Below are 26,561 nucleotides of genomic sequence, written 5' to 3' on the forward strand. Positions count from 1 at the left end.
GGAATAGGGTGGTGTTTGGGAAAGCATTCTGGTTTCCAGGGCAATGTGTGTGCAGGGAGGGGCTGTGAAGTGTGGCTGGGAACCAGTGTTGTAGGAAGGACTGCACTGCAGAGGAAGCCGCCACACCTGATAAAGGGCTTTGTTGGGTTTCTTCTGATGCTACGAGGTTGTTCTCTCCAGCCCACAGCTGTCCGGGCTGTACTCTCACCTCTCCCCCAAGATGACAGGGCCACAGGGGACTCGGGACCTGGAGGTGGACACCAGACTTGGAGAAGCTCCCTGCCTGAGGTCCCAGGGATGCTCCTCTAGAGGGTCTGTGGGGTCTATGGGGAGAAGGCAGGTCGCATTCTCAAGTGGCGGGGGTCCAGAAACACTGACTTGGGGTCAAACCATTTTGAACTGGTTTGAGCTCAAGCAAATGCATTTGCAAAAATGTGACAGGCAGTCTTGTTATAGAAATAAACATGGGGAAAGCCTAGTAGCTCAGGGACCACCCGGCAGACAAGCTCAGCTGACAATAGACCCTTGATTCACTTCCTGATTGGCGCCTCCAGTTCTGAGCTGGGAGAGTGGCTTACAATATTCTACTGAGTAAACTTATTCATTGCAAGCCGAAAACAATCATATGGCTTCTTTACAATGCACACATGTCAGGTGTAATGCCCAAGTTGAAAGGGAGTTATTTCTGGCCTAGGAGTCAAAGGAGGGCCCTCCAGTGTGTGCATGTATTCATTCATTCATTCACGTATTCACTGAGCTCCTTCTCAGGGACGCTGAAACAGACTGGGATGACACCCCGGAACCCCTCGTCCTGAGGATGCGGATGGTAGGCGGCTCCTTTTCTGAAACCCCCTCAGTATCGAGGTTCCTCACAGTTGTGTTTCGAGTGCTTGCTTTATGGTCATCTTATCTGAGGAGTCAGCGCTCAGCCCAGAACAGAACGATTTCCAAATTTTCCATCTTCTTTTACGTTTACTTGTGTTGGATGATGCCTCCAACATGTTGAAGCTGAACTTGGCACCTTTCACACACTAGAAGCCTCTGGCTCAGAGCCCAGCGTTTAGCATTCTCCTTGCTCCAGCCTCTCCATCTCTGGTCCTATGCTCACCAGGGACCATGGCATTGCCACGCACCTGCCTCCCTTACCTGGGGTCAGGCTCCGTCTCCAACTCCCTCAATCTCTACTGTTGATCCCACTGATTCCAGTTCAGAAATGTCCCCTGGCCCAGCCTGTGGTCCCCTCTCCTGGGGCCACAGCCCAGTCTTTGCCTCGGGGCTTCTGGGTGAAGAGTGAGCCCATCAACCCTGTGTAGGGGAGGATGGCCAAGCCCACTGCACACCTGAGGGATGTCACCAGCCAGGTGAGGCCTCAAGGCGAAGAGGACCTTTCTCCCTGCGCTCATCTTGTCCTTGCAAAAATGAAGGGGTTTTCTCTTCTATTGTATTTGCTCACAGAGGAGGCCTGAGGCCTTGAACTTGTCCCCCTCCATCCCTGAATCCTGCCCTTCCGTGCCTTGGTGAAGCCCTTGCTTGAATTAGGAGGATGTGTGCCACGGCTTTGACTTCTGCAGCAGCCGTCCGAGAGGGCCATGGGCCCAGATGACCCACCTGCTGGAGACTGAAAGGCTCACTAGAAGATGACCAATGATACTGTGGCCTAGCCATGGCGGGACAGCCTCTGATCCTCACTGGACAGTCCCTCCAGGGACATTTATCCCAACACTGGGCAGCTTTAGACCCTGCAGGGGAGGGATTGGAGGCACAGGAGACCCTGGGGTCCCCTGAAGGTGTCAAGGTGCTGAGCAGGAAAGAAGTTGAGGAGGAAACTTGCTGGATAGGGAGGCAGGGCTGTGGGAGAGGTTGGTGCCTCACATGGACCTGCCATCCCATCAGGGCTCTGAGGATGGCACAGGGGCAGGCCTGCTGCGTGGGGTGAACCAGGGCGGGTAGTCACTTCTTGCTGTGGGGAACTCTGGCTCCCCTTCCACCCACCATCCTGCCCAGAATCCTGAATTCCGGGGGTCTGGAGGAGCAGGTGGCTCAGGGCCCCCAGGGCTCACCCAACACCAGCTCGGTGCTAACTGCTCCATGACTCCCCAGGTGAGCTTTTTAGGTCAAGGGAGACAGTCAAGTTTGAAAAGGGCAGAGAAAAGAAGATCTGGTCCTCCTGATGTGAGAATCATGATGGAGGCAAGGAAAGGCGTGTGATGAAGATGCAAGGTAAATGGGTGGGTGGGTGGATGGATGAATAGATGGACCAGGTACCACCAGCTCCATGAGGCTGGCTGTGGGTGGGGATATCTTGAGAACTCTGCTTTGGGAGCTCATTGTGACAGGAGTGTATACAACGGTGCAGAAGGAGATGGAGAGGAGGGAGGGGGACTTGGAAGCCTATTGTCATATCCCAGATTCATAATATACCGTGTACACCCCACAATGGCAAACATGTGAATGGAAACTAGAGAATAAGCCAGGAAGGCGTTCTGAAGGAATAAACAGTGACTGATGGTGACTGCAGCCATGAAATTAAAAGACGTTTGCTCCTTGGAAGGAAAGCTCTGTCAAATCTAGACAACATATTATAAAGCAGAGACAGCAGTTTGCCAACAAAAGTCCGTATAGTCAAAGCTACGGTTTTTCCAGTAGTCATGTACGGATGTGAGAGTTGGACCATAAAGAAGGCTGAACACCGAAGAACTGATGCTTTCAAACTGTGGTGCTGGAGAAGACTCTTGAGAGTCCCTTAGATAGCAAGGAGATCCAACCAGTCAATACCAAAGGAAATCAACTCTGAATATTCACTGAAAGGTCTGTTGCTGAAGCTGAAGCTCTAATACTTTGGCCACCTGATGTGAAGGGCTGACTCACCGGAAAAGACCCTGATGCTGGGAAAGATTGAAGGCGGGAGGAGAAGGGGACCACAGGGGATGAGATGGTTGGATGGCATCACCAACTCCATGGACTTGAGTTTGAGCCAGCTCCGGGAGCTGGTGATGGACAGGGAGGCCAGGCGGGCTGCAGCCCATGGGGTCACAAAGAGTCGGACATGAGTTAGCGACTGAATAACAACGACACTGATCAGCAGAGCGGAAAGACAAAGCAGGGAGGTCTGAGCAACGCAGCAAAGGTGACGCCAGGGTTCCAGCTCTGGGACGGGAGCTGCCATTAACCAGAACAGGGTGATCCAGACGAGAAGCAGGTTGGGGGGAAATGAAAGCGTGTGAGTTCAGACATGCTGAACTTAGTAAACTCCTTCTTATAAAAGTATCACATGTTCTACAAAGTCATCTAAGGCAGTTAACAAAAAACTACATGCCCCGCAAGCAAAGGAGGTTAGGAAACTGGGACTACTGGGAGACAGGATGAAGCTTGCAAGGCGTCTGGAAGTCAGCCTAGGAGCCTTTCCTGGCTTGTCAATAGTCAGAACAAAGGGGAGACCTCTCCACCCCACAGGGCTTGTGGGAGGAGCAGGGAAACGGTTCATGCTTGGAGCAGCCTTGGACAGGCAGAGAGAGCCTATACATGTTCCCCTTCCTACTGTTAAATTCTCTTTATTTTTTTAATACATGTATTATCCATCTGATAGAGGGTTAAAATTCTTGAGGCAAGGGGCTGTGTCTCATTGCAAACTCTCTCTGCCCCCACCCGCAGCTCTAGTGTGCACAGTTGCCCTTCACCGAATGGAGTAGCTGAGGCTGGCGGATCACTGCAGAAATGACCTGGAGCCCCTTAAGTCCAATCTTTTCTTGCACATCTGCTTCTGGCACGAAAGGGGAGTCTCTGCCATGATGAGAACTCAGCAGCAGTTCAGCTCTGGAGCTGGTCCAACCATCGTCTTCTCCCCAGTGCAGGCGTGTGAGGCTTGGCACGTAGCTGGAGATAGAAACAGGTGGGTGTTATGCGGACAGAGCAAGGATTTATAAAGTCTGCCAAAGGTTTTATTTAGTGAAATAATTCCTCACTTTATTTACTTAAGCTTTACCTTAGCAGTAAGCACCTAAAGCCATGCTTAATTTAATAATCTATTTGCTTATCGTGTACTGTGCTTTCCAGTCCTAAAACCTCCTAGAATTCATGCTGAAAGTTGTCCGAGGTAAACACACCCCATGTCATCCTTTCAAAACTGGCCACTTGGGGTGTCAGCTAGTGGAAGTGACTTGTGTTTTATTATGATTACTCTTGCTATCCTTGCGAGCCTTTTATCATTGAAAATTAGTAAATTTTTGATCGAAAAAGATTTACAGGATCTTAAAAATGCACCTGGTTCAACACGGACCTAATGTAGAGCACAGGGAACTCTGTTCAATATTATGTGGCAGCCTGGATGGGAGGGGAGTTTGGGGGAGAATGGATACATGGATATGTTGGCTGAGTCACTGTTCACCTGAAACTGTCACAATATTGTTTGTTAATTGGCTATATGCCAATACAAAGGAAAAAGCTAAAAAAAAAAAAATGCACCCGGTTCTATGTTTAGGTCACTTGAAGATTGATTTTTGAATAGTAAATACCTGCAATAATGACCTATACTTTCCAAAATGTTTTGGGGGGATATAACTTTTGCTGGGAAGTCAGGGGAGCTGTATTTAACCAGATATCTCCTGTGCATAGATACGGAGATTCATCTGCCCCTTTCCACTCAGAAATGAGGCCTGGGTATTATTACTTGATCTGCAACGTCCAGTGTGACCTTTGATCTTTGGGGCCATTGGTAATTTTATTGTTTATTCAATTCAAAGTATCCGACAACTGTGAAGTGCTGACTCAGGAAAGAAAGCCAGAGCAGAATGGCCTCTGCTGCCCAGCCACCCTCCTTAACAAGCCTCTCGAGGGATACAAATATTTGCACAGCAAGCTGCACCTTCTAAGGCTATGGACTCAAGGGAAATTCTCCTTCTGAGTGCCTGAGATGCTCAGGGATTCTGGAAACCTGCCTGGAAAGGTAGAGGTGGACAATCTATCCTCTTTGACTGGCCTCGAGTTTCTCTGTACACACCAGAGCAAACACAGAAAATTTCCCGCTCTCTGCGAGAACCATGTGGATCTGTGTTCCTCACAGATCGTGGGAATAACTGAGAGATCGCTGGGGTAAGCTGATGCAAATGCATGCCTTGTGTTGTGTGTCTCTGTGTGTGTATGTGTGTGTGTTAAATGCACTGCTTCTCCTCTGACCCAAGTTGACTGTATACCTAATCTTAAGGGAGAAGCAGATATCCTAGAGTTTCAAGATCCAGGAGGGTACTCACAAGTCCACTAGGGTGACAGAGGGGCTGAGAATAAGAACTGTTGGAGACAGAGAAGAAAAGAACCGAAATGAGCCCAGGAGATGCTTCATCTTCCTGCTGTCTCCTTTAAGGGAGATGGAGAGCGGATCCAGGACAGAAGTATGGAATTACAGACCTCGGGAGCCTCCTTGAATCCCCTCAATATGGAGATGAGAGAGGCGGGTTCCCATGCAGCCCTGCCCTAGGAGCAGAGCAGGAAACAGACCTTAGAGAGAGTCGATGAGGACAGGGCCACGCGCTCCTGAAGCTCCTCGGAGATTATTTCCCTTGTCCCTGCCAGAGTCATCCAGCCTCCTGGTGCCCACGGGAAAGAAGGTTAGGAGAGGGAGCTGGATCTAGGATTTGCCAGGATTGTCACGGGCACTTTTCCAATTGCAGTTGTTGATTGCTCAATAATCCTTCAGGGGAGAGTGTGATTTGTGACCGAGAAAACCAGGCAGGGAGGTTAAGCAACTTACTCCAGGCTAGCTAGCCTGCAAATAGAAGTGAAGTGAAATGGAGTCGCTCAGTCGTGTCGGATTCTTTGCTACCCCATGGACTGTAGCCTACCAGATTCCTCTGTCCATGGGATTTTCCAGGCAAGCATACTGGAGTGGGTTGCCATTTACTTCTCCAGGAGATCTTCCCGACCCAGGGATTGAACCCGGGTCTCCCGCATTGTAGGCAGACACTTCACCGTCTGGGTCACCAGGGAAGTCCTGGCGGCCAAAGGTGGCCAAAGTATTGGAGTTTCAGCTTCAATATCAGTCCTTCCAATGAACACCCAGGACTGCTCTCCTTTAGGATAGACTGGTTGGATCTCCTTGCAGTCCAAGGGACTCTCAAGAGTCTTCTCCAACACAACAGTTCAAAAGCATCAATTCTTCGGTGAGGGAGTTGGTGATGGACAGGGAGGCCTGGAATGCTGAGGTCCATGGGGTCGCAAAGAGTCAGACATGACTGAACGACTGAACTGAACTGATTTCCACAAATGCCCTTCAAGGGCCAGAATATTCCTATTTTGCAGGCACAGAAGTAGGCGTCTTGTCTGAGTTCACGTGACCAGTTGGTCATGGATCTGGGAACTGTGTTCAGGAAACTCTGATTCCAAAATCCCTGTTTTGTTTTTTTTAATTTAATTGAAATATAGTTGATTTATAATATTGTGGTATTTTCAGGTATACAGCAAAGTGATTCATTTACACACCTATATATATTTGTGAGTGTGTCTGGAGGTCATGCCTGTGATTTCAGCCTTTGGAGAAAACTAGAAAAAGAAAGCTGGGGCCAAAGACAACTGACACAGAGAGGGGGGAGAAAGAGGACAGCGCCGATCTTACAGGCAGAAGGGGGCGGTCCCTGGAGACTGGAGCTGGGAAGGCCGCTGTGGCTAGTAACAGCATTTAGGCGGCACTGCCTCTCTGAACTCTCAGGAAGAATTTGGAGAAATAGAAAATAGGGCTGATAACAGTGCGACTTCTGAATGTTGTTTTTCCTTCTGGGGCTCTTCTGACCCCATTTAGCACTTTAGATTATCCGGGGACTTGACTGCAGTAAATACTGTAGTGGCTCAATGGTAAAGAATCTGCTTGCAAAGCAGGAGACCCAGGTTGGATCCCTGGGTTGGGAAGATCCCCTGGAGAAGGGAATGGCAGCCCACTCTAGTATTCTTATCTGGGAAATCCCATGGACAGAGGAGTCTGGCAGGCTACAGTCCATGGGGTAGTAAAGAGTTGGAGATATATATAGATATAGATATAGATATAGATATATACACACATGTATATGCATATGCGCATATATGTGTGTATCTATATACTCACATTCTCTTCCATTGCAGGTTATTACACAGTCCCCCTTTCTTTTGCTCGGTGTTGCAGCGTGGCTGTGACTTTCTCCAGCAACAACAGAGGAGTCCCCGCTCCAGGGACCGGCCCGCCTTTGATTTGAGGAGGGCGCTCACACAGAAGTGGACTCCTTGTCCTCCTCCTGTCTCTGGTGGGGCCGGGGTCTCCCTGGCTGCCCTGGGTGGGCTCAGTGGTGAACAGGGGAGTCCAGAGAGAGTCCTAAAGACGAATCGAGGGCAGCCTCTACCTAGGCTGTACTTGGACATCTGTCCTCAGAGTAACTCCCGGTTGTGAGACTGGTGTGTGATTTAGAAGAGCATGTGAATTGTCAACATCATATAAACTTTCATGCCTTTGAGGGGGCCATGAAAGATTTTGTTGCTGAAGCCTCATGCCTTCAGCCTTACAAGGCAGGCACTATCCATCCAGTAGGCTATATCTCATGGGATCTTGTGAGTCCAGAAGAAAGGGCACCTTCTTAATTTAATTTCTATTGAAATCTAGTTGTACAACATTGTGTTACTTTCAGTTCAGTTCAGTCGCTCAGTCATATCTGACTCTTTGCAAACCCATGGACTATAGCACACCAGGCCTCCCTGTCCATCACTAACTCCTGGAGTTTGCTCAAATTCATGTCCATTGAGCTGTTGATGCCATCCAACCATCTCATCCTCGGTCGTCCCCTTCTCCTCCTGCCTTCAATCTTTCCCAGCATCAGGGTCTTTTCCAATGAGTCAGTTCTTTGCATCAGGTGGCCAAAGTATTGGAGTTTCAGCTTCAGTATCAGTCCTTCCAATGACTATTCAGAACTGATGTTAGTCTAACATCCAGTGTTAGTTTCAAGTATACAGCAAAATGATTCAGTTATATATATATCCTCTTTCTTTTAGATTCTTTTCCATTATAAAAGATATTGAGTATAGTTTCCTGTGTTGTACAGTAGGTCCTTGTTGGTTATCTATTTTAAATATCTAAGTGTGTATAAGTTAATCCCCAGTTCTTCATTCATCCTCCCCCTTTCCATTTTGGTAGCTAGGAATCTGTTTCTATGTCTGGGAGTTTCTCTCTGGTTTGTAGCTAAGTTCACTTGTCTCCTTTTCTAGATTCCACATATAAGAAGTATGGGAGGAGCATCTTTTAAAGCCACAGAGCCGGGACCACGAGCACTTTTCAGCCTCTCCAGTTGCTGGAAGGTCATGGGTTCTTGGGTTCAAGTTCCCTGCACAGAGGAACTTGGAAAGCTGCAGGTCGACTGAGCTGAGAGGTGGACTGGAGCCTCCGAGTGTAGAGGAGGGGAAGGGAGGACCGAGTGTCAGTGTAGACACTAAGGCCTGGGACCCTCCCCGGGGGGAGGCGACAGTGCTGGGCTCATGTAGGGATGGGTGGTCCGTGGCAGAGCATCGCTGAGAGCCTCAAGGCCAGAGGAGATTCAGGTACACACCCAGGCTCCAGGGGCCCAGGCTCCAGGAAGGTAGAACCACAGGTGACTGAGACTGTGTTCCAGGCCATAGACTTGGACTCTGAGGGCCAATTCTCTGTTCTCTCACTTCAAAGCAAGGGGTTTGCTTCTTCTCTGGGTCCACTTTAAGAGTCTAGAACACAAGCCATCTTTCTTTGGAACTTCATGAATAACGCAAATTGTCCCATGCTGTTTCTGTGAGGATATCAAACTTTGGAGGGTAGGTAATGGAATATGGTTTGAATTATCTGTTTTTTTTTTTTTTTTTTTCTGGCACTTATTGGCTCTTTGGCTAATATCAGATGTTTATTTCTTACTTGAAGCTGAAGGACTCTGGTTTTATATGGATATTTTTAACTGACGTTTCACTGGACACTTTCAGGTGTCAAAATGAAACAGAATTAACCTTTCTGTCCTGTTCACACATTATAATTACTACCACATTCCGAGAGTTTATGTACACTGCTGCGTGACCACTTCAAGAAGGTCTGAAGCAAATGGTTGAAAAACTACATTCTGCCTCAGGTCTGTCAACTGGCCAGTACTTTCCTATCACGAGTAGTAATGACATGTGCCATTATTAAAGCAAACCTGACCTTTTAAAGGAAAGCCCAGTCAAATGTCACATCCAGTATTCAAAAACGGCCTTGTAAAAACGCATTCTCACACTGAAAGCAATCTCAGGAGCAGCCATTTCCCAAGAAAAGCCAACTCAAGATCCCATGAAACCGTAGTGGGGTTTAGTTTCCTCTATCAGATTACGCCCTGCGCTTCCAAGGGGATTACAGATTACAAAGCGAAGGGAAGGCCTTTTCTTAGTTGGAAGAAAAACAAATAAAATATATCAGATGTTTATATTTCCAACAGCTCAAGTATGTATATATACACACACATCCCCCACACCACCCAGAATATGAAGTTTTTATGAGCGCCTGCAGCCGTCTCTGTTTTCTGCACACCAGCCTTTAGCGTAAAAATCTGGTTGCATCCGCAGCAGTTCAGCAGTGGAGAAGTACAAAGGCCCCTGAAGTCTCTCTGCCTCCTTGAAGCCTGTCCCTGCTCCCTGAGAGTGACCGTGACCTCTTTCTGTGCCCGCCACCCGCCCTATATAAGGGTCCTCTTTGGCTCTCCCTCACTTTCCTGCCCCAGAAATGCATTATTGACTGGTGGATATACCACATGGTGGATATGCCACGTGAATGCAGGCGTGTCTAGGAAAACAAAGCAAGAAGATGCTTTCCAAAGCAGTGGTCTCAACCATCCTCAGAAGATAATGACCCTGATAGACATTTGCATCACAGGGTCAGCTTCACAGACTGACCTCAGGTCTTCCAGTCCTCACTGAAGTCTGAGCTCTCAAGGATTCTGAGACCAGTTGTCCTCAGCGTTGGATATGAAGGGAAATGTGACTTCAATCTGTGGACCCCAGGAGATGAGGACTAGGGACCTGTTTCCTAAAACTTCTTTCCTATGGATTTCTGGCTTCCCTTATAGCTCAGTCATTAAAGAATCTGCCTGCAATGCAGGAGACCCTGGGTTCAATCCCTGGGTTGGGAAGCTGCCCTGGAGAAGGAAATGGCAACCCACTCCAGTATTCTTGCCCGGAGAATTTCATGGACAGAGGAGCCTGGTGGGCTACAATCCATGGGGTTGGGAAGAGTCGGACACAACTTAGGGACTAAACCACCGCCACCATGGGCCTGGGAGTTGCAGCCCGTCCACCCCCTGCCCACCATCTTCCCCTGGGATTCTGGACCCCTGGGCATTACTTCCTCCCCCCGTCCATCTTCTGTAGGACTGATCCTCCCTCCGGCCTCCCACCTCTCTGGTTGTTCTGTTCTGCTGGTGCTCTGGCTAGTGGGAGACTATGTTTCTGTTTCCCCAGTCAAAACAGTTTCATCCAGATGAGGGAAGCCGTCTACCACCTTCCCCTGCCTGCTCTACCAGCCCCAGCAGAACTCAGCACCATCCCCACCGTGTACCCTGCTTTGAGTCACAAAACATCAGTGATTTGAATGCACTTAAATGCTAGTTACTTAAAAGGTCGGGTGTGGGGGGTGGGGGTAGTGGGAGGGAGGTTCCAGAGGGAGGGGATATATGTGTGCTGTGCTGTGCTTAGTTGCTCAGTCGTGTCTGACTCTTTGAGACCCCATGACTGTGGCCCGCCAGGCTCCTCTGTCTATGGGATTCTCCAGGCAAGAATACTGGAGTGGGTTCCATGCCCTCCTCCAGGGAATCTTCCCAACCCAGGGATTGAACCCAGGTCTCCTGCGTTAAAAGTGGATTCTTTACCAACTGAGCTACCAGGGGAGCCTGGATGTAGGTATACAAATGGCTAATTCATGCTGTTGTACAGCAGAAACTAACACAAAATTTTAAAGCAAATATACTCAAATTTTAAAAATTAAAACCAATTCAGGAGTTCATCTTCTCACACTAGTCTGCAACTATCTTGAGGGCATTGAATTTTGTAACATTTTGTATCTTGCCTAGTGTGCATATGATTATAATATTTGCTTGGCCTTTATTTGGTGAATACATGAAGGAATGTGTCAGGCGTTCATGACTGAACCACATTCCCAACTCTCAAAAACGTGGGGCCATTTCTGTCTTGTCAGTTACAGGTGTAACAACACTCAGACCCTCGGACTGTTCTGATGATGAAATGAAATCACAGGCACACAACCTTGCATGCTAAATACTCAGAAAATATCAGCTCCCTCCCCCTGCTTTTTTCAGCATCTCTGTCTTTATATAAATGCGTTTCACTATCAACTGTGGCTGAGTATCTTACCTGCAGGAGAGGGATGACATCCTCTGCATCTTGGCATCCCCATCCTCTCCAGCAAGGACTCCAAGCAGATTTGCAGGTGCTTGAGGAAGCGGGTGGTTTTTCTGAGTCAGCTCCCCCTCTTTCCTTGGGGGCAGTGGGGGCAGGAGGGAGGCCCCCACCATGTCACTATGATCCTCACTTTCCAAGTTTCCACACTGGGGCCTGGGCAGCCATGTGCCTCTGTCCAGTTGCCCAGGGGCTGAACTTCATCCGGGTCTGCCTCCCCCACTCCATGGGTTGTGCTATGGCCATGGCCTGGAGCCACGGAGGTGAGGTCCAGTAGGTCACTGTCATCCCCCAGAGCCCTCTAGGGCCTGACCTCCACAGGGGAGGAAAGCACAGATACACCCCGCATGCTCAGCTGCCAGACTCAGCATCTGTTGGTGGAAACGAGATCCATCATGTCCTTGGGACCCGCCAGGGGCAGAGGAGCAGGTGTGTCTTTAGCCACAGCAAGAAATGACATTTTTATACATATACACACATAGCACACACATCTGGAACAAACATCATATAAAAGAGCACACAAGATGTACCCTGATATTTTTATTCCACTCTGGGCTAGTTCAGTTTGTTTCGGTTTTTTTAATGTCAGTCCTGGCTCTCTCCATTGATTTCAAATCAATTAAGGTTAGTGGCTGAACTTCGTTTGCAAAACAATGTCTTAGGTAATTACCTCCAGGACCAGAGGGAAACATTCAGCCCAGCTTGAGGTGAGGGTTCACAGGTGGCTGGGTTCATGCCAAGGTGGCCACAGTGGGGCTGGGACTAGGCTGAGACAAGAAAGATGCCCAATAGAAAGGCACAATATTTAAAGAGGCGCCCACTGTCCACGCCTGAGGGCATCTCTTTAAATTCTGCACGCCGGTCACCTCACTCCACTCACCTAGCCCAGCCCTGGTCCCTACGTAATAGAAAAGAAAGTGAAGTGAAAGTGTTAGTCCTTCAGTCGTGTCCGACTCTTTGTGATCCCATGGACTATTAGTCCGCCAGGCTTCTCTGTCCATGGGATTCTCCAGGCAAGAATACTGGAGTGGGTTTCCATTCCCTTCTCCAGGGGAATCTTCCTGACCCAGGGATCAAATCCAGGTCTCCTGCGTTGCAGGCAGATTCTTTACCATCTGAGCCACCAGAGAAGCCCTGCATGGTAGAGTCAGCCCATTTTGCAGATGAGAACCCTGTGACCGAGGGGACAGAGACTGTGATAGAGGCCACAGTGGCTGAGGTAGTACACCAGCCCAGACCTGACGGACCTGAGACAGAACTGTGCCCAGGTGTGGCCCAGACCTTTGGGGAAGGTGAGACCCACCCACTCACAGTGGGACAGTCAGCTTGGGCAGAGACTCAGCCTACGTGAAACCAAAGGGAACAGCTTCTGAACAACGCAGTAGCATGAAATAGAGGATCCTGATGAGCAGATTCAGTTTCTGAGGATGGGATGGGGCGTCTTTGTTGGTCGGTTTCTTCGACCACACATGCTATTCCACAACCTTGGACTGGGCTGGCTTAGCCCTTCCTGCTTATGGCTGGGTCCCTTCCCAGCTGCCGGGAGCCGAGGTGGGTGCGCAGAGGAGGGGATCCTCTGTGGCAGGGATGCAGTCAGTGTCCACGTAGGATGCTCTTCCCGGGGACATAGCACGTGCCTCCCGGGCTCAGCTGTTTCCCAGGTTAGAGAGCCTCAGAGGAGAGGCCACAGATGTCCTGGGAGGACCACTGGGCCTCCTGCCCTCATTGCTGCTTCTCCGCCAGGTGCCCCTCTCCCCCCGGTCTCCTCTCTGGTCTCAGTCCCTCTTCCTTCCTGAGCTCCTTTCATCCTGCTGCAGACAAGCCTAAGATTCCATCTCAGGAAGCTTCCCTTCCCACGTGTCAACCCTTGCCCACCAGCTGGGATGCTGTGGTCCCTCTGAGTCGAGGTGGAGCCTGTCTGCCTGGGACAGATGCTGGCAGAACTTTCATCTGATGCATGGGCTAAGGGACTTTGATGAGCTCCCACGAGAATCATGACTTAATCACAAAGTCAAGACACAGTTCTTCCCATTCAGCCCATCAGTTTCCCCGAGTAAGGACTGGAGACGCTAATGTATGTGGCGGTTGTTGTTTTTCAGTCACTAAGTCATATCTGACTCTGCACCCTCATGGACTGTAGCCCACCAGGCTTCCCTGTCCACACTACCTCCAGGAGTTTGCTCAGATTCTTGTTCATTGAGTTGGTGATGCCATCCAACCATCTCATCCTCTGTCGTCCCCTTCTCCTCCCGCCTTCAATCTTTCCCAGCATCAGAGTCTTTTCCAATGAGTCAGTTCTTTGCATCAGGTGGCCAAAGTATTGGAACTTCAGCTTCAGCGTTGGTCCTTCCAGTGAATATTCAGAGTTGATTTCCTTTAGGATTGACTGGTTCGAACTTCCAGAGTGGACACATTCCACAATTCCCATCCTGGCCTGGTGTTACAGGGAAAGCAGGCTTGCAAAAAATATATGTTGAAGTACTAAAGAGCCCATATAAGAACCAGTCCAATTAAGAAAGTCCAGTGGTAATTGAAAAAGTTAGTAGAGAGGAGTCTGCAGAGAAACTTAAGCTTAAGCTCAAAAGGAGAGGGTCTGTTTGCTTCGGCTTAGTGGTCAAGTTTTAGAGAGAACAGAACTTTGATCCAACTTCTGGTCAATTGATGAAACCTTAGTTTCCTCATCTGTGAAATGGGGACAATACAGCATTGGCCTCCAAGATGAGTTTTGAAGATTTAATGAAGCAGTGAGTGCAAGACCCATTCATAATGACAAATGTTGGCAGCTAGTTCTGAAACTTGGGCTTAACTATGTCCTTGGCAGAAGGTGGCTAGTCACTCTCACATTCCCGTACAGAGTCAGGAACAGAGCCGGCCAGGGCTTCCTGTTGGTGACCCTTCCTTTCCTGGAGGGTGGCTCTTGAAGACCAGGCAGTGGACTGTGGACCAGTGACCTTCTCTGAAGGTCAACTCATTCTGAATCTGCCAGTGGTCATGGCTAGACCTTGACAGCTTGAAGATCTAGGTAGGGGTTCTAATACCAGAACTGCTTTTTTTCCTGACTCCAGAATTTTTAACCCTTTACAATCCAAGGTGGTCTTTACAGATTGGGAAGATGTGCTTCTTCATATAATTTCTGTTCATGGAGCCATAAATGAAAATCAGAGAAACATTTTCTCTTTCTTTTTTTTAAGTTCATTTTATTTAATATAATTGATTTACAATGCTGTGTTAATTTGTGCTATACAGCAACGTGATTCAGTTATACATATGTGTATATTCTTTTTCATATTCTTTTCCATTATGGTTTATCACGGGATATTGAATATAGTGCCCTGCACTATACAGTCGGGCCTTATGTATCCATTCTGTATCTAATAAGGTTTAGTTTATTCAAACTCTGTCTTGATCTCCCTTGATTACCAGTGCCATTCTTGCTTTGGGTAAAAAATTTGGAAAATACAGAAAGTGAACACACATACGTATACACAGCACAGGTGCATATACACATAGACGTCAGCTACGGTCCTCCATTAACTAGAGGAAGACACTGTGACTATTTGGTCTTCCTGCAGTCTGGCTTCCCTGAGCCTGCTAGTCTGGCTTCCCTGATAGCTCAGTTGTTAAAGAATCCGCCTGCGATGCAGGAGACCCTGCTTTCATTCCTGGGATGGGAAGATCCCCTGGAGAAGGGATAGGGTACCCACTCCAGGATTCTTGGGCTTCCCTTGTGACTCAGCTGGTAAGGAATCTGCTTGCAATGCAGGAGACCTGGGTTCGATCCCTGGGGTGGGAAGATCCCCTGGAGAAGGGAAGGGCTACCCACTCCAGTATTCTGGCCTGGAGAATTCCATGGACTGTGTAGTCCATGGGGTCACAAAAAGTTGGACACGACTGAGTAACTTCCACTGCAATCTTTCTTGTTGAATACATTTTCCTGATGTAAATGAGATTCCTACATAGTAATTTTCAATCTTTTTTAGTTGTTGTTGAAAATTACAACATAAACTTTTTTTTACTGATTTTAAAGGTGTTTCATAAACAAACTAAAGGCTGGACCACAGACCACTGGCTATTTGCATCCTGATCTATTTTCCTTGCTTCCTAATGTTGGACACATAGGTCAAATTTAAAATTTTAAATACTGACGTGGTTGACGTTAGGTGGTGGTGGTGGTTGTTTAGTCACTAAGTCATGTCTGACTCTTTTGCGAGCTCATGGACTGTAGCCCGCCAGGCTCCTCCATCCGTGGGATCTCCCAGGCAAGAATACTGGAGTGGGTTGCCATTTCCTTCTCCCTAACATTAGTAGTATATTTTATATCAAATTCTCCTCATATGTTCCTTGAAAAACATTTTAATTAGGCCTGATGCTGCTAATAAGGGAAAACAAGAAGTTTACAATCCTCCCAGGGAAAATGCTTGTTCCCACGTTGGCCTGTGTCCTCTGACGGTGTGTGGCGGCTTCCTGGACTCTTCTGGTATTTGCTATAGAGTTTCCACGTGGAGGGGAAAATGCTGATGCATCAAACTGTGGGAAGCTGTGGACTCTTAATGACAACCAGGGTCCAGCCCCGTAGGTTGCTCTGTTAATCCTGGTAACAGCCCTGCGAGATGCATGTGGGTATCACTTTCATAGATGAGCAAAGAGAAGATCAGAGACACCTGACAGCTCACCCCAAGCTGCAGAGCTGGTGAGTGGAGAGAACTCACAGAGTGGCTTACACCTCCCAGGGAAGTCACCTGGAGAGAAGAGGACGTGGAGCTTGTTGTATTCATCTAATCATCTCATTTGATGCGGGATCTGGGAAGGGGAAAATAAAGATGTGTTCATAGTTTTCTTTATGGGGCTTGGTAAGAACAAAGATGCAAGTTTTCCTAGCTTTCATGCGCTCACTCATTCTTCTTGGCCATGACTCATTTCGTTGTTCATCTGATGGATGGTTCAGCTTCCTCCAGGTGCCAGGTACCGAGTGGGGAGGGAAGTAGACTTCCAGGGGCCTTGTGGAGGGGCAGAAATTGGGCCATGTCACAGACGTGGGCGTGTGCATGTGCACACACAGACACACACACACTGTACTAGGGACTGCTGTTCTGAGAAGCAAGTTCCTTCCTGAGAACTCCAGGAAGAGTTTCCTGGGAAAGAAATACTTCTGAAACCTGAAGGAAGAGGTGGCTCAGATGGTACAGCAACTGCCTGAAATGCAGGAGACCCGGGTTCGATCCCTGGGTTGGGAAGATCCCCTGGAGAAGGAAATGGCAACCCACTCCAGTATTCTTGCCTGGAGAATCCCATGGACAGAGGACCCTGGTAGGCTACAGGCCATGGGGTCTCAAAGAGTCAGACACGACTGAGCAGCTTCCCTTCCTTTCTAAGAGAAGAGCACGAATGGGCCAGATGAGAATAAAGAGGTCACTCCAGCAGCAGCAGCAGCAGTGTGTATGAGGCCTATAGCCAGAAGAGCTGGGCCAGCAAGCCACGGCCAATGGATCAACCTGGCCCCCCTTCTTTTGACAATAAAGTTTTATTGGAGCACAGCCTCACCCATGTGCTCATGTATTGTCTGTGGCTGCTTTTGTGCTAGAGCAGCAAAGTTGAATCATTATAACAGAGACCCTGTGGGCCACTGAAATGGAAGTGTTTATTATCTGGCCCTTTAGAGACAAAGCTTGATGAATCAGCTCTGGGAACGTGGGACAACGTGGCGAGGACCTGGTGATCAAGGGGCAGCAATGGGGCCGCAGCAGAGGGAGCCTCAGAGACCACCCGAGGGAGTCTGGTCCTTTCCTGAACCCAAGAGGGAGACAGGAGGGGACTAGATTAATGATTTAAAAGATCGTACTTTTCACGTAATAGTCACTCTAGGCTTGCTCTTTTTGATTTATGACAGTTGTGTAATGAATATATATATGTGTGTATATATACACACACACACACACACACACACATATATATAGATATATAAATTTGTTCTGTATCTCTGGAGAACCCTGACTAATCCGTGAGTATTTTCATCCATGGCCGCCTTCCTCAGCTGGCTCTCTGCATTATCATTCTCTTAATGCTTTCTCTTAAATTGACTGACTTGCTTGTGTCTGTTACAAAGGGAACTTGGTACCACTGCTCAAAACCGAGCACTATCACTTGCCCCAGATAGCTAAGAACATCGTCCCCTGTGGGTGTCACGCTCGGCTCAGCCTTGGGGGCTTGACCGCTTTCTCTGGTGAACGGGGAGGTAAGCGAGCCCTGGGTTTTCAAGGCAGATGAGAAACACAGACAGACGTGAAGGCAGTCAAGTTTCACCACCTGATTTAGGATTTGATGCCTCTGCTCGCCCCCCACCTTAGACACAGTGCAGCTCCCCCCACCCCTACCCCCCGTGAGCTGACCCTCAAGGATGGAGGTCGGGAGAAGGACAGGCAGTAGCTCCTAAACTTTCTTTTAAGACAAATCACAGGAGGGTTGGCTAGAAAGACGGTCCATGGGACTCCCATCCTCAGAGGTCCCGGTCGGGGGAGAGATTGGGAGCTGACCAAGTTGGCTGGCATATGGTGTGTTCTGGGGTGTGTGGCCGGCGACTGCACTCAGGGAAGCCAGGCTGGGGGACAATCCACGAAGAGGTTGCACCGACCACAGTCCCGGATGAAGGGCCTGCAGCCCAACAACAATAAACTGCTCTCAATCCACCTGAGACAGCGCCTGGCTTCAGTCATAAGGATGTGGTTTGGAAAAGTCATCTAGATGCTGGAAGTGTGCACACAATTCCGTCCCCTTATAAGAGTGATTTTGGTTTGAGGCACTTTATTGCCAAATTCCTGGAATGAGACATTGTTAGATATTTACTTAGAAAAAGCAAGAGTTCAGTAAAATATAAAATGAGCTGGAACTACTTGTAGGGAAGAAGAGTATATGCCCTCTGACTCCTGGGATACCCACTCCGCTCAGGCAGTGAGAACCCAGCCGCTCCCTGTTCCTCGGGGGGTCCTGAGCTGTGGTCGTTTCACCTCCTGTAGTGGGCTGAAGATGATATAGCCACATCCTGGTCCCAGGAACCAGTGAGTATTCCCGGGTATGCAAAAGGTAGGATTGAATGGAGGATCATGAGAAGAGGAGATTGTCCTAGCTCGCCCAGACAGGCCCTAAATCTGATGACATGTCGCCCTCAGAGTAAAGGAGAGGGAGGCTGCATAGCAGAAGGGGAAGAGGCCAGGTGAGGATGAAGGCAGAGACCAGAATGATGCTGCGCCCAGCAGAGAAGGCCCAGGGCCACTGGAAGCTGGAAGAGGCAAGGAAGGATTCTAGGAGGGTGCCCAGCCCTGCCCACACATTGGGCTCAGCCTTCTGGCCTCCAGAACCGTGAGAGAGTACGTTTGTTTCTGCTGTTGTGAGCCGTCAGAGCTGTGGCAGTTTGTTACAGCAGCCTCAGACAACTGATACAGTCCCCAGAGCAGAACTCAGGCCTGAGACTTGAGGTGCTATCTCCCCGACTCTCTGTGAGCAAGGCTGAGCTCTCGATTCCCCACAAGGATGCTCAGATGGAAAGCCTGTTACTCATGGAATACGGACACACACACACACACATACAACTTTGCCACAAAGATGTGGTGGTTCTGTGCTCTCACCCAGGCAGGTTTGGCTGAACAGGTAACCCCATGGACCACTCTCCGCCCCTCATCCCATGCCCTGGGAACACACACCTCTGCTGGCATCGTTCTTATCAGACTCTGAGGGTCATCTGGAGCCAGGAGATGGGCAGAGTGACAGGAAAGGTCCAGAGTGGTGCTGCCCAACAAAAATGCTGCCAGAGTCACACACATAACCTTAAACTATACCGAATCTATATTTCAAAATTTTGTAAAAGATGTAATTCATTTTAATATTGCATTCTACTTAACTCAGTATATCCCAAATATTCATATTTCAACACAGACTTTATCTAAAAATTGTTGTTATTGTTTAGTCCTTAAGTTGTGTCTGACTCTTTGCGACCCCATGGACTGCAGCCAGTCAGGCTCCTCTCTCTGTCCGTGGAATTCTCCAGGCAAGAATACTGCAGTGGTTGCCATTTCCTCCTCCAGGGGATCCTCCTGACCCAGGGATCAAACCTGAGTCACTTGCATTGGCAGGCAGATTCTTTACTACTGAGCCACCTGGGAAGCCTATCTATTACGTAAAAATTATCAGTGAAATACTTTGCATTTTTTTGTATTAAGTCTTTGAAATTTGGTGTGGATTTTACATTGGGCTTCCCTGGTGGCTCAGATGGTAAAGTGTCTGCCCGCAATGCGGGAGACCTGGGTTCAATCCCGGGGTTCGGCAAAATCCCCTGGAGAAGGAAATGGCAACCCACTCCAGTACCCTTGCCTGGAAAATTCCATGGACTGAGGAGCCTGGTAGGTTACAGTTCATGGGATTGCAGAGAGTTGGACGCGACTGAGCGAGTTCACTTTTCTTTCCATTTACATTGAGAGTATGTCTCAGTTTGCACAGAGCACATTTTAAGCACTCAGTAACCGTATAACTAGTGGCTTCTGAACCAGATGGTGCGAGGTTCAGAGCTCAGGCAGCTGCAAAGTGGACCAGAGGTCTCTCTGATCACTCTTACACCCCTCATTTCTGCTGTTTCATCCATGTGGCCCCTGAGAGTGATCCATTGCAAGTACTTCCACGGGAGCTTGTCTGCCTGTGCATTTATGTGCGGTTGTGGTTTGGGGAAATGGCAACCCACTCCAGTACTCTTGCCTGGAAAATCCTATGGACAGAGGAGCCTGGTAGGCTGCAGTCCATGGGTTCGCTAAGGGTCGGACATGACTGAGTGACTTCACTTTCACTTTTCACTTTCATGCATTGGAGAAGGAAATGGCAACCCACTCCAGTGTTCTTGCCTGGAGAATCCCAGGGACAGGGGAGCCTGGTGGGCTGCCGTCTGTGGGGTCGCACAGTCGGACACGACTCAAGTGACTTAGCAGCAGTGGTTTGGGGCTGAGGCCACAGAAAGGCGAAGAGAAGAAGATCCTCCTGAGATGGTCAGAGCCTGAACGAGAGGGCGAGGTGGACACGAAAGTTAAAATGAAGATCGTGGTCCAGAGACCTGAGTATCTTCTCTGAGTGCATCCCTGGGGCTACATGATTGGAAGTGGGTTGACGTCCTGAGTTCTTTTTTATGTTTTAAAAGTTTAAATTTTTTTTTAAATTGGGGTATAATTGCTTTACAATATTGTGTTGGGCTTCCCTGATGGTTCAGATGGTAAAAAAAAAAAAAAAAAAAATCCGCCTGCAATGTGGGAGACCTGGTTTCGATCCCTGAGTTGGGAGGATACCCTGGAGAAGGGCATGGCAACCCACTCTAGTACTCTTGTCTGGAGAATCCCCATAGAAGAGGAGCCTGGCGGGCTACAGTCCATGAGGTCACAAAGAGATGGACATGACTGAGCCACTAAGCACAGCACGTTGTGTTAATTTCTGCTGTACAACGACATGAATCAGCTGCATGAACGCTTACATCCCCTCCCTCCTGAGCCTCCCTCCCACCCGCCTCATCCCACGTTGACATATATACACCACCATGTGTAAAATAGAAGGCTAGTGGGAAGCTGCTGTATAGCACGGGGAGCCCAGCTCGTGGTCTGGGATGAGGTCCTAAGTTCTTAAATCATGACGTCTTCTAGAATGAGATTCTCTCGTATGGCATCAGCTTTTGAAATCACTGGGTATCTCAGCCATGAAGTATCTTTAGAGAGAAGATGGGAGGGGAAATTGGTTTACTTCATTTCGAATGGAAAGTTAATTGCTTTGGGGAAAGCTGTTTTCAGCCAAACGAGGACCACACAGAGGAAAAAAAAAAAAGCATTGCCCTCGATGGGAGTTTGGCCAAGAGTAACAATAGCTGTCTGCTTTCCTGAGTCTGATGGGCATTGAGGGCGACCCAAGGAGGGACCATTGTCTCTACTGACAGCTTAACAGCAGGCCCGAGGAAGAAGGGGTTGCGATGGCAGTGGGAAGCCGTAAATACTTAATCCGTCACAGAAACTTCGGGGGAATCAGGCGCCGAGGAGGCCAGACTAAACCCTTAATTGCTGGTTAATTCGCTGTCTTGGGCTGCCCATGTCTGCGCCCCCGTGATGCCTGCACAGCAACGGCTGTGGGCAGGGGCCATCCACTGGAGGGTGTGGTGGCATCGTTCCTGGGAGAGGTGGGAAATATGATGGATATTCACCTGTCCACAGTGCTTGTCTCATTTATTCAAATTAACCGGTACCCAGGCCTGGAAAGAAATGGATCTGGACTCAGACAAAGATGAATTGCAGTAAAAATGGAAATTACAACCTAGAAAACTGATATCATCAGGCCCTCGGGATTTTATTAGCTAATCATGGCTATGATATCGGACTTTTGAAAGTGTTGCTTTGATTGAATTTTCACCTTGTATCCACAAGGACTTGTCAGGATGTGTGCTTAGCGATGCGGGGAGGGAGGAATGTAGAATATGATGAGCTGTTTCACACCCTTCTCTTTTATCTAATGTGTTCATTCTGTTGCTCAAGTATATAGATTTCTCACAGTTGACAATGCTTAAGGTCATAATATTAGACCCAAGTAGCAAGTCACTGCCCAAGACCAAGGGCAAACATTATTCAGATCTCTCAGGGTCTCATATAAGGTGGAGATGCTGATGCCTTTTGGGGGTCAAGCAGTGGGTACCAGCCTAGGAAAGGAACAACCTGATCATTAGTTTGGAGGCTCCAGCAGGTGTACCAGCATCTTTATTTTGTGAACGCCCTGGGTTTTGCTGGTACTGGGCTCTTTCCTTTGGTGACATCTTTAGCATCATGGCTCAGGGCACCTACCACTGACTATTTTTATTCTTGCCACCACCATCATATCAGAACTGATCCTAACCTACGTCTTGCCTGTGACTCCAGCACTGGCTTTTGCCAGGAGCCTAATGGTCAAGCTAATAACACAGAGTGTGGGGAGTCAGTGTCCCAGGGACAGCTCTCAAGCCTGGGGGAAGGAGCCCATGGATGAACCCTTTGCCTGAATCTCACAAGAGATTCCAAGAGACATTCTGTGCTCTTCTCAGAGAACCCTATGCAGGACCAAGGCCCCATTCTCCTTTCTGAGTGGACATCTTAGTAACACACCCTTTATGCTGATTTTCCTTCAGTTCCTTATCCACTCCCTGGTTCTTCACTCCAGTTCCTTTTTTCCCCTGAAAAGCTTGCTGCTCAAGAATGCTCTTCTCCAATCTCTGCTTTTTGGGGGGTTATAGAGGGGATGGAGAACCCAGGTCAAGCACCTGCTAAATCCAGTCTCACAAAAACAATTATGACCCATAATCATCACAGACTTCCAAGATGCCAGGCTCTGTGCAGAGTACTTTGTGTGAATATCGTCTTTAATTCTCTCCTGCGTTTTATATGGTAGGACTATCTTTATGCCCATTTTACAGATAAAGATACCGAACCACAGAGAGGCAACGGAACCTGCCCGACAGAGTGACACAGCTTAGACGGGATACAACTGGGATTTTCCATCCAAGGAGGCAGAGTTCTGTGTTGCTACAGAAAACACTGCCTCCACAATTAATTAATTGTCTGAGATAAATGAATTTGCCTTGTGCTCTGTGAACCCAGGCATGTGCTTCTCTGAATGCCAAGTGGGTCTCCGAGTTGCTGCTATTCTGTCCCTGCCTGGAGATGATGTGGACAGGAAACAGGGAGCCAGGGGTGAACCAAAATTAACACGGAGGCAGGAGTGGCTCGTTTGATGCCCTTAGTCCTGTCATTGTTTAGAATAATTGGAAATGGACTGAAACCCAGAATGCCTGGACTCGCCGTATCAGTGGGCTTCCTTGGTCAGTGGCGTGGTAAAGGCCCTTCTGCCTTCCCTCCATGTGGTTTGATGATGCTGATAAAATCATTTATCATCAGGCAAGCTGTGCTGACTGCCTTATTAGAGAAGATGACTGCAGGCTCCAAATTTGGTGGAGCCTGGCAGGCTTTAATTAGGGCTTCAGAATCTGGGCTGGTGGGATGGGACTCCTGAGCCTTTAACTCCTCCCTCCCCTTACACCATCATAGAGATACAAAAAACAGGAACAATGCTGTATCTTCACTGGAAAGTAGAAGGCTGCCATCAACAGGCTGGAACCCTAATGAGCTTCTGCAGATTGGTGGCACTGAGGTGTCTATGACCTCATGAAGCAGAATTCCCACCAGGCATCCTCTGAACACTGAAAATATTGCATCTACGTTAAAGTCTATATTTATCCCACAGTGTTTCTCTAAGTTTTGGGCAAAGAATCTACCTGCCAACGCAGGTGATGTGGATTCTTCTTCTGAGTTGGAAAGATCCCCTGGAGGAGGAAATGGCAACCCACTCCAGTATTGTTGCCTGGAGAATCCCATGAACAGAGGAGTCTGGCAGGCTACAGTCCATGGGGTTGCACAGAGTTGGACACCGCTGAGCAACTGAGCATGCGTGTTTCTCTAAGTTTAGCCTGAAGACCACTGCAGCATGGTCATCTGATTGTAACTGTGACTCATCTCAGGAGTATTGCACCGAATCCCAGCAGCCTCGATGGGGAGGACAGGAATCAGCATTTCCCTTAAGCTCCGGGGGTTCTCCGCACACACGGGAAGCTTAAGGAACCCGGTGCACAGGCTTTGGCTTTCTTATCCCGAGCAGATGGAGAATGTGAGGCCTGGAACCCACGTTTTTGGAGAGTGGAGGCTGCCTGAGGCCACAGTTCCAGCTTCTCTGTTTTCTTGTCACCAGTGACCAGAGCGTGGTGATGACTTACAGCATCTCTGGGCTTCTCTGCGATCTCCTTTCTTTCCTGGCTGAGGTTCTTGGACCGCCAGCATTCGGCAATGACGTGTGTAGCTGGCATCATTTGGGCTAGAGTCTACCAGGCCTGCCCCTGTTGGTTTTCCAAACCTCGGGACCTGGTTCCAGGCAGGTGGCAGCCGCCTGTGCCGGGTCGCTGTCTGTGCCTGGTGTTTCTCGGCTGTGAAGTGGGGCTTGTACAAATAGTCCTGGAGGGAAAGGTTTAATTAAAATGGCCTTGGTTCTTGGCAAGAATAAGCAAAATGAGTGCTTCCAAAAGGGACTGTGCGTCTCCCCAGGCCCTTCTGGTGGCCTGGTTCCCGGCAAACCTTAAAGTTTGGGCTTAAAGAGGGAAGTGATGTCTTCCTCTAAAAAGAAGGGTTTTTTGTCAGTGGGCCAAGGGCAGGTCAGCATCAAGGTCATCAGGCTCCAGTTTACAACCCACAGGTGAAGAGGGGCCATGACAAAGGAGACCTGGCTGGCCTGAGTCTGGAACCAGAGGTCAGGCCTTCAGCCCAGGGCAGTGGGGACAAGTGAGGGTCAAAGTCAGGCGACCCTGGGCTGGTATGGGGGGCACAAGAGGGTGAAACAGGGAGCTGGGTGAGGGCACAAGACTGCTGACCACCTGCACTGGGCAGACTCTTGGGCCTCAGGAGGAAAGCCAACTAGAGGTGGCTGAAAAAAAAAAAAAGATCTATTTTTACTAGGATATGAGGCTATCTCAAGGACCCCAAGGTAGGATGAGCCAGGGCTGGTGGGGCAGGGGTGAGAACCAGGAGCCGGAGGACTCTCCTCACTGCCTCTTCTGTCTGTCCATCTGCCTCTGTGTGCGACTGTCTCTGTCTGTCTCTGCTTGTGAATATCTGTATGTCTCTGTGTTTCTGTTTCTGTCTGTCTGTCCACCTCTGGGTTTGTCGATCCCTGCTTCTGTCTGTTACCTCTGTGTCTCTGTGTGTCTCCACCTGTCTCTATCTGTCTTCATCTTTCTCTCTCTGTGCCTGTGTGTCTCTGCTGGCCTGTCTGTCTGTCTGTCCTCCCTCCTCAGCCCCTCCTCCACTCTTCGCCCCTCCAGGCTCTCCCGGCTCCTCCCGCGAGCACACCACACGTGCTCTCGGCATTTCCCTGCCTTGGCCAGGCTTCCACGCCAGGCCCCCACCAGCTACGATCCCTGCAGGGGCGTGTGGTGCCACCACGGCTGGCTGCCGGCCTGATGCCCTTGGATGAGGGGTGATGCAGAGTTAGGGGGGTTTCTGAGAGCTGATGAATACCTGCCAAGGTATCTACTACCTGGACAGGCTGGGAATGACCCCATGGTTAGCAAGTGGTAAGGCAGGAAAGCTCGCTAGCCCTGCTCCTCTGAGGAAGACCTTCCACTGACACCCATGAAGTGCTGAGTGCTGTGTGATGGGGGAGGGTCCAGCTTCAGCTCAGACCCCGATCAGGCCACTTTATCCCACACAACGGAGAGCTTTGATGAAGAGCTTTAATGCACTGTTCCTTTCCTTTTATCCCACAGGGAAGATGCAACACTGATCAAGTTAAGGTCAACTCAAAGTCATGGGAGGAGGCGAGTGAGAGCGTCCACACACCGTGGGTCACTCATCATCACTCACAGGTGTGTCTGATTCCTTCCAGCCTCCAGGGTGACCGGGTCCCCTACCTCTCCCCCAGGTTTATAGGACAAACACATTACAGCCATTTTAGATAAGCCCCAGGACCCAGAAATCACCGGGAAGTACTACTTCTGTTGGAGAACAGAGCACCGCAAAGCCATCGGGCCTGATGACATGGGCAACCTGGCCGGCAGGTGAGGGGCCCTCGTGAGAGAGACATCTCGGTCCTGAGAAATGCTTAATCAAAGCTTGGGACCCAGGGTTCTCGGAACAGGAGCTGGAGCACAGACGTAACCTCCCCGAGGGCAGCACTGAGGGAGCCCCGATGCCCAGGGGCCCCAGAGGACATGAGCTCACCAGCTCGGGAGCAGGTCTCCAGGCTAGGACTCTCCCATGCTGGCCTAGGGTGAGCCTGAGTGTCAGACCCAGGGGGCACTGGTGTTTGATGGCGAAACTTGTCATCCACCCTGTACTCTTTGCTTTAGGGACGCCTGTGAGTTCTCAGGATGCACTGGTTCCATCATCCATGATGAATGTGATCGTGATGGACGTTGGGCAACTCTGTCCACAGCTATTCAGAGAAAACTCATCATGGGTCTCAAGGCGGAACCAACCTAACAGCATCACATGGGAACTTAGAAAGGCAGGTTCTCGGGCCCCCTGGGCTTGAAGATGCAGACACCCTGGGGTGCCCGGCCCACCCCTGCCCCA

At 49.3% G+C, this 26,561-nt stretch overlaps 1 long non-coding RNA gene across 1 annotated transcript in view; it reads left to right on the forward strand.

The window, feature by feature from the left end:
* Positions 1-3,464: 3,464 nt before the first annotated feature.
* Positions 3,465-26,561, forward strand: part of LOC145504367 (uncharacterized) — a 34,472-nt gene continuing 11,375 nt past the window's right edge. The window contains exons 1-3 of the long non-coding RNA XR_014052156.1: positions 3,465-3,889; positions 4,740-5,088; positions 25,754-26,044. This is a non-coding gene — a long non-coding RNA (uncharacterized LOC145504367). The remainder of the gene's footprint in view (positions 3,890-4,739; positions 5,089-25,753; positions 26,045-26,561) is intronic.

Source organism: Giraffa tippelskirchi, chromosome 5, assembly GCF_054371585.1.
Source record: "Giraffa tippelskirchi isolate mGirTip1 chromosome 5, T2T-mGirTip1v1.2.pri, whole genome shotgun sequence".
Classification (NCBI taxonomy): Eukaryota; Metazoa; Chordata; class Mammalia; order Artiodactyla; family Giraffidae; genus Giraffa; species Giraffa tippelskirchi.